General features: G+C 36.3%; 1 pseudogene; it reads left to right on the top strand.

The window, feature by feature from the left end:
• Positions 1–1094: 1094 nt before the first annotated feature.
• Positions 1095–11483, top strand: part of LOC132650649 (zinc finger protein 84-like) — a 37519-nt pseudogene continuing 27130 nt past the window's right edge.

Here is an 11483-nt window from a genome sequence, read left to right as displayed (position 1 = left end):
ATTTGTGTTTACAAATTTTGATTTGTGTTTACAAATTCTGATTTGTGTTTACAAGGCACTCCCCTAAGATAAAAGAAAATAAAATCATGTTGTAACAGAAAATACCATTTGAATCATATGGACATTACAGCTAATGACTTGAATTGCCAATCTGTTTAGTCTCATTCTATCTACTCAGATATTCTAAGAGGTATACACATTGAATTGGTGATCAGTATGTGTCCAAAACCTTCTAATAAGGAAAAATTTCACAGTACAACCAGTGTTACTCATTTTCATACAGTAACATTGTAAAGTTTAGTGAAAGGAGCAGCTTATGACAGTCAAGATTATTGTTGTGGAGAAACCTTAATCCCTATATGACATGTCTATGATGAACAAAAAACAAACTGTGTTAATTCAATGTGGGAATCTTTTATTATTCCTGTAATTTTAAAAAAAGTATATCATATGTCACAATGTTTCTAAGACACATGAGCATGGGGATATTGAAAGAAGAAGTGTACCTGTTTTTCTCCAAGAACAATTGATTTTTTAGTAGTCCCCACTTTGAGTAGATTTTTCTGAATGTGATAAATGGTTACTATTAATTGATTTTGCAACTTCACTGAGAATCCATCAGCAAACTCATAGTGCTGAAAATAGCTGTGAACACTAGGAATTTGGAACTTCTTCTGCATGTCTTGCTCAGTTTTTAAATGAAGTGTCATTCATACAGTACAAAAATTTGTAAATGGGATTGCTGTGGTAAAGCTCTGAATTCTTACAATACTCTTCATATATAAAAAACAAAAACCTCTTATAGAAAAATGATGGTATAAAAGTGAACCATGTAACAAATGTTTTTATCATCACAGAGATCCTCAAAAATACCCATAATGAAGGAAAAATCCATTAATGTGAATAAAGCGATAAAATTTAAAACTTGATTCTATTTTACCATTAGACCAAATTATGAAATTAATTCATATAGATAAATATCTTTATTAGTGTAATGGAAAGACTGTGGTAAATCTTTCACATGTGCTAATTATCTTTGCAGGCATGAAAGCAGTCATAGTGGAGAGAAACCTTCTAAATGCACTCTATGTGGTAAAGTCTTCCCCTATACCACTGATATCATATGGCATAAAAGAACACACACTGGAGAGAATCCTTACAAATGTAATCAATGCGGTAAACCCTTTGCAGTAAACAGTCATCTCTTAAGCCATAAAAAAAACACACACTGGAGAGAAACCTTATGAATGTAACCAGTGTGGTAAAGCCTTTGCAAAAAACAGTCATCTGGTAAGCCATAAAAGAACACACACTGGAGAGAAACCTTATGAATGTAACCAGTGTGGTAAAGCCTTTGCAAAAAACAGTCATCTGGTAAGCCATAAAAGAACACACACTGGAGAGAAACCTTATGAATGTAACCAGTGTGGTAAAGCCTTTGCAAAAAACAGTCATCTGCTAAGCCATAAAAGAACACACACTGGAGAGAAACCTTATGAATGTAACCAGTGTGGTAAAGCCTTTGCAACAGTCATCTCATAAGCCATAAAAGAACACACACTGGAGAGAAACCTTATGAATGTAATCAGTGTGGTAAAGCCTTTGCAGAAAACAGTACTCTCTCAAGACATAAAAAGAACACACACTGGAGAGAAACCCTATGAATGTAAACAGTGTGGTAAAGCCAATGCACAAAAGAGTCATCTCATAAGACATAAAAGAACACATACTAGAAAGAAACCTTATGAAGATACCCAATGTGGAAAAGCCTTTGCACAGCAGACTAGTCTCCAAAAACATGCAAAAACACACAGCGGAGAGAAGCCTGGTGAGGGTAATTAGTGTGATAAAGCCTTTGCATGTAACAGTCACTTCCTAAGACAACAACACATTCTGGAGGGAACCCATATGAATATAACTATGTGGCAAAGCATTTGCATATAATATCTTTTAATACATAAAAAAAACACATACTGGAAAGAAGCTGTCTGACTGCAATCAATGTGAATAAACTTTTGCACTTCATAATCATCTTCAAACTCATGAAAGAAATCCTAATGGACAAAAAGCCTATGAGTGCTTTTAACATGGTGAAACTATTCCACATTTGTATAATTTTCATCATCATGAAAGGATTCATACTGGAGAGAACTTATGAACGTGTTAAAATGGTGAGGCCTTGCACAAATCTAGAGTCATCATCATCATCAAAATTACCTTACTGGAGAGGAATTCTGTGACTATAAGCAATGTAGAAAGACCTTTGTGTTCTTTGGTCCACTGAGATCCAACAGAACTGAAAAACTAGCTCAATGGAAATGACCTCCCTTTTCTGGAGGGGAAAGGGAATAGGGGCAACAGGAAAGGAGGGTAGTTCTGGGGGAGAGAAGGGAGGGGGACTATGATTGGAATTTAAAGTAAATAAACTTATTTTTAAAAAGAATGCAATGAATGCCGAATATCAATTACATGCAACAGTATTATATAATGTGTTTAGGAAAGACTTATTGATAATCCTGATTCTCAACATTTACTGTTTTCAATTGTCTCACTTTGCACAAGAAACTTTTAGTCCAGTGGATGAATATGTAGGGAATGGTGAACTAACACCAGCCAGTAAGTTCTCTGAGAGTATCACAATAGTGGTAGCCTGTAGAATTTTCTTTGTGTACACATACCTATTGTTCCAGGGGTACAATTGAAAAACATCACAACCCACACTGAATTTTGAGATGTGAGGGAGGAGGCTTTCTTTTCCATGTATGATCCTGCTTCTGGACTAAATGTGTAACCATGTCAAGGGTGAGTTTTCTCTGCCTGACTTCATCTGGATAGTGTCTTTAGACATAGACACCACCAATCAAATTTGATAGATGGCCTTTGACACAGATCCCTGATAATTCTCCCCTCCCTTCAAATATAGGATAATTAGGTTCTGTGTTCTTGTTCATTTGATAAGAATGTGCTGTTCAATGAAAATCAAACATCCTTGAAGTGCCTAGTTTTAAACAATTATTGACATCTATCCTTGGAGCATCCCAGTCACTCCCCAAGGTGTAGATAGCCTCTGTTTTCTGGAATTAAAGTTGAACTTACTTTCTGAGGTGGTTCCCAGTGTGTCTGATCATTGTTATACTTGCAGGATTTCCAAGCTTTATAACTCATCTTCTGCCCCTCATGCATTCCTGGGTTGGTGGGAAACAACCCTCCAGGCAGCAAGAGAATCATGTTCTCTGAAATGCTTGTGATAAAATGTTTCAGACTTCATAGCATTTCAAATTTCACATGTTTCTGAATATGAGATGGTAAATAAAACAGTGTCTTGGGGTGGGACTCTTTAAAATGAGTTATACCCAGTGTTTATTTCACAGTAAGGTTGCAGGCCAGCTTCATGGTATGAAATCTTCTGAGGTGAGTACACGGGCCTATGGAAAAGAAGTAAGTGCAGAAATTTTATTTCCCTAGTTTTAATAGCTGAGAAGTGTTCCAATAAGGTATGGGTGGATTGCAGAGGGCAACTTTTGAATGGACTAGGGATGGGGGTTGGGGAAAAGAAAAACAGAACCTTTGTCTTTGCCACCTTTCTTCCTTGTGGGCTCACTTGATAATCATAACCCAATGGAGACCATGCTGCATTCTGTGAAGTTTATGTTTCCATAGAAAGTAGGATTCAAAACTGGAACTAAAGGCAGAGGTTCCTACTTAACATATCAAATCAAAGCTACCTGCTATTTTCTCCCAGCAATCCTTCTGGTCTTCCATGTTATCTGATTCTCCAGGCTGGTATAACACATGCAATATCCTGAATTGTCCTTCCCAGGGCCTCACCAATATAAAGACACCCATATATAGGCAAACTATTTTGGCTACCTGGTCCTGTCAAGAGTCATGCAGGAGCAAGAGCAAAACAGCAGTAGAACTCATGGAATGTGGTTCCCCTGTTAGCATAGTCACAATGAGTTTCTCTTGAAGAAGAATAATCCCAAGAACTGCTTGTCCTGAGTACTTTGGGCTCTTATGTAGCATAGCTCTGCTTGTTGCCCTTATGAAGTTCATATTCCTCATAACAAGAGCTGTATGAAAACTCTAAGGAGGCTTCTAGCCCACCACTGGGAAATATCACTTGCATTTAAAGTTAACAATGCTTGATCTCTTTTCACATGGTTACTGGAGCATATTAATGAATTAACTACTGCTCTTGAAAGCAGCCATAGATGTAGATTGTTAGCAATGACCATTACACTTAGAAAGAATTTGGAAAAATAGATTGTTTAACAAATTCAGGAAAGATGTTTTTGCTAATGACTCTGATGTAAAAAATCTTAGAGAGCATTTTAAAGCTAAGAAAAGTACAATCTTAATAGAAAAGCCAGGGATGCTTTAAGGTTGATGAGCAGAAACAATAGCTGAAGGCAGCATTGGTGTCTGAGCACCCTCAAGCTGGGTCTGAAACTGAGACAGCAGGTGATTCCCCTCTACTTGTTTTTTCCCATCATCTTATTGATATAATTTAATAAAAATTATTAATGAGTAGATGCATACCCCTTTAAGATTTAAAGTACAGGTGCCAGTACTATGTGAATTTTTTATTACTCTATAGTACTACTTGAGATGTGGGATGAAGATACCTCCAAAAAAATCTTTTATTGTACAGGCATGTTTTTATCAATTCTGCGTTGTTTTTTTTTTGTTTTTGTTTTTCCATATGAAACTGAGAATTGTTCTTTCAAGGTCTGTAAAGAGTTGGGTTGGTATTTTGATTGGAATTGCATTGAGTCTGTAGATTTCTTTTGGTAGAGTGGCCATTTTTACAATGTTAATCTTACCAAGCCTAGAGCATGGGAGATCTTTCCATCTTCTGATATATTCCTTGAATTTTTTTTTCATACAAGTCTTTCATTTGCTTGATTAGAGTCACACCAAGGTACTTTATGTTATTTGTGGCAATTGTGAAGGGGTGTTGTTCCCTAATTTCTTTCTGACCCTGTTTTTCTTTTGTATACAGGAGGGCTTCAGATTTTTTTAAAATTTAATTTTGTATCCAGCCACTTTGCTGAAGGTGTTTATCAGCTGTAGGAGTTTCATGGTTGAATTTTTAGGGTCATTCATGTGTACTCTCACATCATCTGCAACACAAGCTGGACTCGATTTGGAGAAAAGTGAACCCTCCTCCATTGCTGGTGGGAATATACACTTGTACAACCACTTTGGAAATCAATCTGGTGCTTTCTCAGAAAATTATGAATAGTGCTACTAGAATATTCAGTTATACCAACTCTGGGCATATATTAAGAAGATTATCAACCATTCAACAAGGCCATTTGCTCAACTATACCCATAACAGCTTTATTGACAATAGCCAGAATCTGGAAACAACTTAGATGTCCCCAAACCGAGGAATAGACACAGAAATTGTGGCACATTTATACAATGCAGTACTATTCAGCAATTAAAAACAAGGAAATCAGCAGGAAAATGGATGCAACTAGAAAAGACCACTCTCTCTGAGTGAGGTATCCAGAAGCAGAAAGGCACTTATGGTGTATACTCACTTATATGTGCATATGAGTCATATAATATAGGATTAAAATACTAAAATCTATAGTCGTAAAGGATATAAACAACAGGAAGAACCCTAGGGAAGATGCTTAATCCTCATTTAGAAGGGAAAACAGGATAGACATCAGTAATGGGAGGAGACAGGGAACAGGGCAGGAACCTACCACAGAAGGCCTCTGAAAGAATCTACCTAGCAGGGTATTAAAGCAGATGATTAGACTCATGGCTAAACTTTGGGCAGAGAGCATGGACTAATATGGAGGATTCAAGAGATAGAAAGACCTGGATGGGAGAGGTCCTCCACAAGGAGGCTAATTGAGTCAAAAAATATGGGCCCTGGGGGTCCTGTTCCAACCAAGGACCATGCATGAACACCTAGAACCCCTGCTCAGATGTAGCTCATGAGTATCTCAGTTTCCTTGTGAGTTCCCTATTAAGGGTAACAGCATCTGTCTCTGACATGAACTCAGTGGCTGGCTACTTGATCACCTACTTCTGGAAGGTGCAGCCTTGCCAGGCCACAGAGGAAGAATGTTCAGCCATTCCTGGTAAGACTTGATAAGAAAGCAGGGAAGGAGGACTTCCCCTATCTGTGGACTAGGAGACAGGCATAGGGGGTAGAAGAAGGAGGTAGGTTGTAACTGGCAGAAGATGAGGGAGGGGCCTACAGCCAGAATACAAAGTGAATAAACTGTAATAGTCAATAAAAAAGAAAAAAAATAGTTTTTTTTCCTGAGATGGCTGGACTCAGGCAACTGTCTCTTAACAACTAGAACGAATACTATTTCATCTCTATACATTTTCCTTTTTCCTGTAACATTATTTATTAGAAATATCCTTGATAAAATTCAGTGGTTTGTTGTATATTTCTAGTATTATAATATAGAAAAATATTTTACAAATCAAATTTTGACATGTTAAGTGTGTAAAAATAGTTTATGAAAAAGTGGCTTGAATTTTCAAAAGAGCAAAGAATGATTACTCAAAACTCAGGAGAGTGAAAATGGAAGGAAAATTGATGGAAGAATAAATAATATATAAATAAATTAATATCTCTTACACAGTAATTATAACATTTTGGTTATTGAGATTTAAAATATATACACAGAATATTTCTCAAGTAAACAATGTAAGCTATTATTAATAGCTCTTATGCACACACCCCGAAGTATTTTTTTATATTATTCCTCTTGTCACTGAAATGTGTTCTTTGACAAGTCATGCCACTACACCCTGATGTTCAGGCTCTAATACTGACTATTCAATTCTTATTTCAGGGTGTTGACTACTTTTGGCCCAATTAGGACTGATGTCAAACAATGTTTGATTTCTGTGTCTAGCTCAGGTCATAACTTTTGATGATACATTTTGAGTTAATCCACAATTTCAAAGTAAAATGATTGCCTTTCTTGAAATGTTAAATTTTCTCTCTCAATCTTGCATACACACATACAAACACACACACACACATATGCATGATACATGTAATAGCTGTTATTGGCAACCCAAGACTTGAAATTGAAAGAGCCAAAAGAGGGATATATGAGAGATTTTGTAGGGAGGACAGAGAAACGAGAAATAATGTGATTATATTAAAAATCTCAAAAAAACAAAAGTACATGTTTTCCATGAATAAAAAAAATGAATAAAATTATATTTTGCACTCATGTGATTCAGGACAATCAAGTCCATTCTCTCTTAGCACACGGTAAACTTTGCTTTAGTAAACATAAGTGTAGATGTGTGCTGGACCAGCCCAAGTCATCTGTTTCATATGGATAATGGTGGCACTCCTCATTCAGTGTGTACAGTACATACTCTCTTTTAAATTGACTCAAGAATTTTAGGTATATGTTTGAGTGGACTGTATAAAATAAAGTTCGCCTAAACTTCTTTTTTGGTCCACTTTCTTCTACTGTCTCCTTCCATCCTTTTACAGAGTTGCTGTCCAATCTGGATGATAAAGAGTGTTCAGTAGATGCAGCAGAAGAATAGACATTGTTGTCTAGTCCATTCTGTTAGTTCCTGTCTTTCTATTGGAAAATTGAACATCCAAGTTGAGAGATTTCAATGAGCAATTTTTATTATTTCCCTTTATTTTGTAGTTATGGTGTGGGGTTTTTGATTTGATGCTTGGGATTATTCACTCTTTCTCTCTTGAGAGATCAGGAGTTATTATAAAGAGCCTGAATTTATATGCAACTTAGTATCATCAACTTGAAACTTTTAATATCCCTTCTTTGTTTAATATACTTTTCTTTACATTTAATGCTTTGATTTTATGTGCTGAGCACAATTTCTTTTCTGGTATACTTTGATTGTTGTTCTATATACTTTTTGTACTTTTATAGGCTACCCCTTCTTTATTAGGTTAAGGATACATTATTCTATTATTTTGCTGAAAATATTTTCTAGGATTTTGATGTGAGTTTTTTCTTCCTTTTCTACTTTCTATTGTTCATAAATTACTTTTTTTGCACTTTTCAGATTTTCTGGATATTTTGTGCATGGCTATTTAACATTTTTTTGACACAATTGTTGTTGTTCTTTTTCTTCTTCATCATCATCATCATCTTCTCATCCTTTTCTCCTTCTGTTTCTCTTTTCTTTCTCCACCTCCTCCTTCTTTTTTCTTTCTCTTCATCCTCCTCCTTCTCCTTTTTTTTCTTTTAAAAATAGTCACTTTACTTACATATTCATCCAGATTAAAGTTTTCCCTTCCTTTAATCCTGGAAACTCTTTTCTATCTCCCCTTTTATCCTGTCTAAATTCACCCTCATATTAAAAAAGGGAGGGCTATAATGTATAATAAGAAAATAAAATAGCAAAAAGACAAAAGCAAACACATCCGAGTAGGAAAAGAAAAAGAAAAAGAGCCCAAGTTGGGAAATGATGCAGACATGTTCATACATGCAGGAATCTCATAAAATATTAAACTTGAAACAATGGTATACACACAGAGGACATATAGCTTTAAAAATAGAAAAAAAATCTTCAGCAAATTAAAATGAGAACTATGATAAAAATTAAATTAATGTCAGAATTCTAGGACATGAGAATCCAAACTTGCCAGTGAGGGAAATATTTGGCCATCTACCTTTTGGAATGTACTCTTAAAAATATAATTAAGAGTAGTCCCTTGGATAAAATGAGTGTCCCTTGGAGAAAACTACATTTTCATTTGCAAGCACTTATCAATTAGAGATAGGGCTAGGGACAGAACACTAAAGGCCTTGTGCATGCTGCCTCAGTCTCTCACAGTTCATCTATTTTTCAGTCCTCTTAATTTATAGTGCTTTGTTCTGTGATATCCTCTATTCTTTCTGGCTCTTACACTCTTCTGGCTGAATTACTGAAGAGCCTAAAGGGCATATTTTGATGTCTCTCACTGACTGTCTATTTTCTTTATGGGTCTTTGAATTTGTCTCCATCAGATGCAGGATGACACTTTTTTTATGATGGCTGAACAAGATACTGGTCTATGAGTATTGCAGAATGGTGTCAATGGTCATTTTATTACTTTTAGTAGAATGTAGTATTTGTTTTCCCCCAGAACCATGGGCTGTGTAATTTCCTTTTCTTGATCAATAAACCAGTGTTAGGTGTGGATTCCATCATGTGAAGAGGGCCTTAATTCAAACTATAGATTGGTTATTTACTCCTACAACTCTTGCACTAATATATCTTACAGGTAGAGCATTGTTATAGTTCAAAAATTTGGTAGGTGGGTTAGTGTTTATATTTCGTCTCTTGTATTTGCTGAGCAATTCCCATATCAAAGTTGCTAGAATGTAAGTGTGAAGGTTCTATGTAGGCACAAGCTCTATTTATCTATGTTCAATGTAAGTGTAAGTGTTGTCTCCAGCAATACAGCATTGCAGTCAATTTATGGAGAGCAGCCTATAGTCTTGGCAAAAGCCTGTATTGTTTTGGCAATACGATCACACTACTTTGGCCAATACCTCAGTTAAATATAAACCATTACCAGTACTGGATGCTTAATTTAGTGACAAGAGATTTCATGTTGGGACTTTCTTCTTGTGTGGTGATTTCATTTATATTGGCTTCTTATTGTTATGCCAGGTTCACGGGACCCTCAGAGATCACCAGGAGATGACTCGATGCAATTGCAAGAGAGCTTTATTACGAGAGCAATCGAACTTGGGACCCAAGTCTCACTGGCACAGCAGCAGAGGAGTGGGACCTCGAGTTCTGAGTGAACAGAATTTTTAAAGCAAAAGTGTGTGAGCAGGGGGTTTCCATGGCAGCAAGCAGGGGGGGCACAAGCCTTGGCGTTACAGAATTGGGTGAGGTTTAGAAGGGCGGGGTGACCTTTTCTGAGGCACATAATCATAATGGCTAAGGCATATAATCACTATGGCTATTTTTCTAAACCATATCTGAAACATTGGGGAGAATTTTCCCACCCGATTCTCAACCAATTCCCATTGATTATTGCCAGAGAGTTTGACTCTATTTTCTATTAAGCATTTATTCTGTTATATTTCCTGGAGTCTGTTGCTAGGACAGTTAACTTTGTTTTCTGCCAGGTGTACATTCTGTGATATTTCCTGGTGCCTGAATTCAGTTCCTAGTCAAGATCTTTATTTCAAAATGGAGTTATATTCAGGCTATCTTAAGCTCTTCATTTCCCCCTTTCCATGTAACTGAAGAGGCCAATCTTGGGCTCTTACAGTTCAAGGTCTTCAAGGTCATCTCTAAGCTGACTGTATTGGGTTTTTATTGCCATTAGCTGTATAGTTCCTAGTCTTTTCTAATATTCTAACAACTTGTTAAGTAAGCCTGATCCAAAAATGGCCAAAAGCAAAAGATTCTACCCTTGAGCTGCTATAGCTCTGGCTTTGTACATCCAGTGTTGTATTACAATACTAGTTTCTGCTCCAGCTAAGTAATCTCAAGATAATAGCTAATATCAGGGAGCCACCTTTGACTTAGCATTTCAGCCTGTAGGTGGGATTTTGGACCGTGGTCTGGTCTTCTGAAACTACTTCAGTTCTGACAGTAGGACCGTTGACATCAGGGGGTAGGAAGGCTGAAATGCCAGTCAAAGGCTGGGCAATGGGGTAGTCCTCAGAAACGTCTGGTTAGGTGGTCCATCTGAGGAGGCAGTGAGCAATCATGTCAGCTTCCAGGAAGTTCAGATCTCAGCTTGCAGTTTCAACCAGATGAAAATCTCCTGAGACAAGTTTAAACTAGAAACAGAAATTAAATTTGTCTAATAAATGGGAAAAATGAGAAATCCCAATACCAGGGAAAAACTCTTCTGGGGTCTGTTTGAGCAATGTCAAATTCAGGTCTCATGATTTTTGATTTTCTAAAACATTTTGTGAATAACAGGTAAAACTGCATTCAATGGAATGAGCATCGATTTAAATGTATCCATTATCTGAAACTAACATTTTAACTGTGGTTACAGCTGTTGGTAATCAGCCACCAATAGAGCTGGGCCACTTTTTATCAGATCTTCTTAGCATTTATTTTTAGTTCCTATCTCCATGTTACACTGGAAAGTTAGGCAGAAATATATTAGTGGCTTTAGTGCTGAACTGTGGATGCTTGGACTTCCCTTAACAAAGCAACTAGAAAAAAAATAGATTTAAAATATTTTTAATTTCTGTATCAAAGTCTACCACAAAAATGGCAAATATTAAAGATATCATAGTAAAAGTTCTGGCTTTTGGGTCACATATACACATTGTATATATGTGTTTAGCATGATGAAATGCATTTTTATATTTATCTCTAGAAAACCATCAAAAGGCAATTAAAATCTTCAATTTGTGACTGGATATAAAGCAATCAGCTTATCAGAACTCTATTAGCCAATGTCATAACTCTGGACTCCTAAAATTTTATAACAACATAAGCACAACAATAGAAGAGAGAGAGAGGAGAGAAGTCTA

The sequence above is a fragment of the Meriones unguiculatus genome (assembly GCF_030254825.1).
Source record: "Meriones unguiculatus strain TT.TT164.6M chromosome 13 unlocalized genomic scaffold, Bangor_MerUng_6.1 Chr13_unordered_Scaffold_28, whole genome shotgun sequence".
Taxonomy (NCBI): Eukaryota; Metazoa; Chordata; class Mammalia; order Rodentia; family Muridae; genus Meriones; species Meriones unguiculatus.
This window is presented reverse-complemented; position numbering and strand designations above follow the sequence as displayed.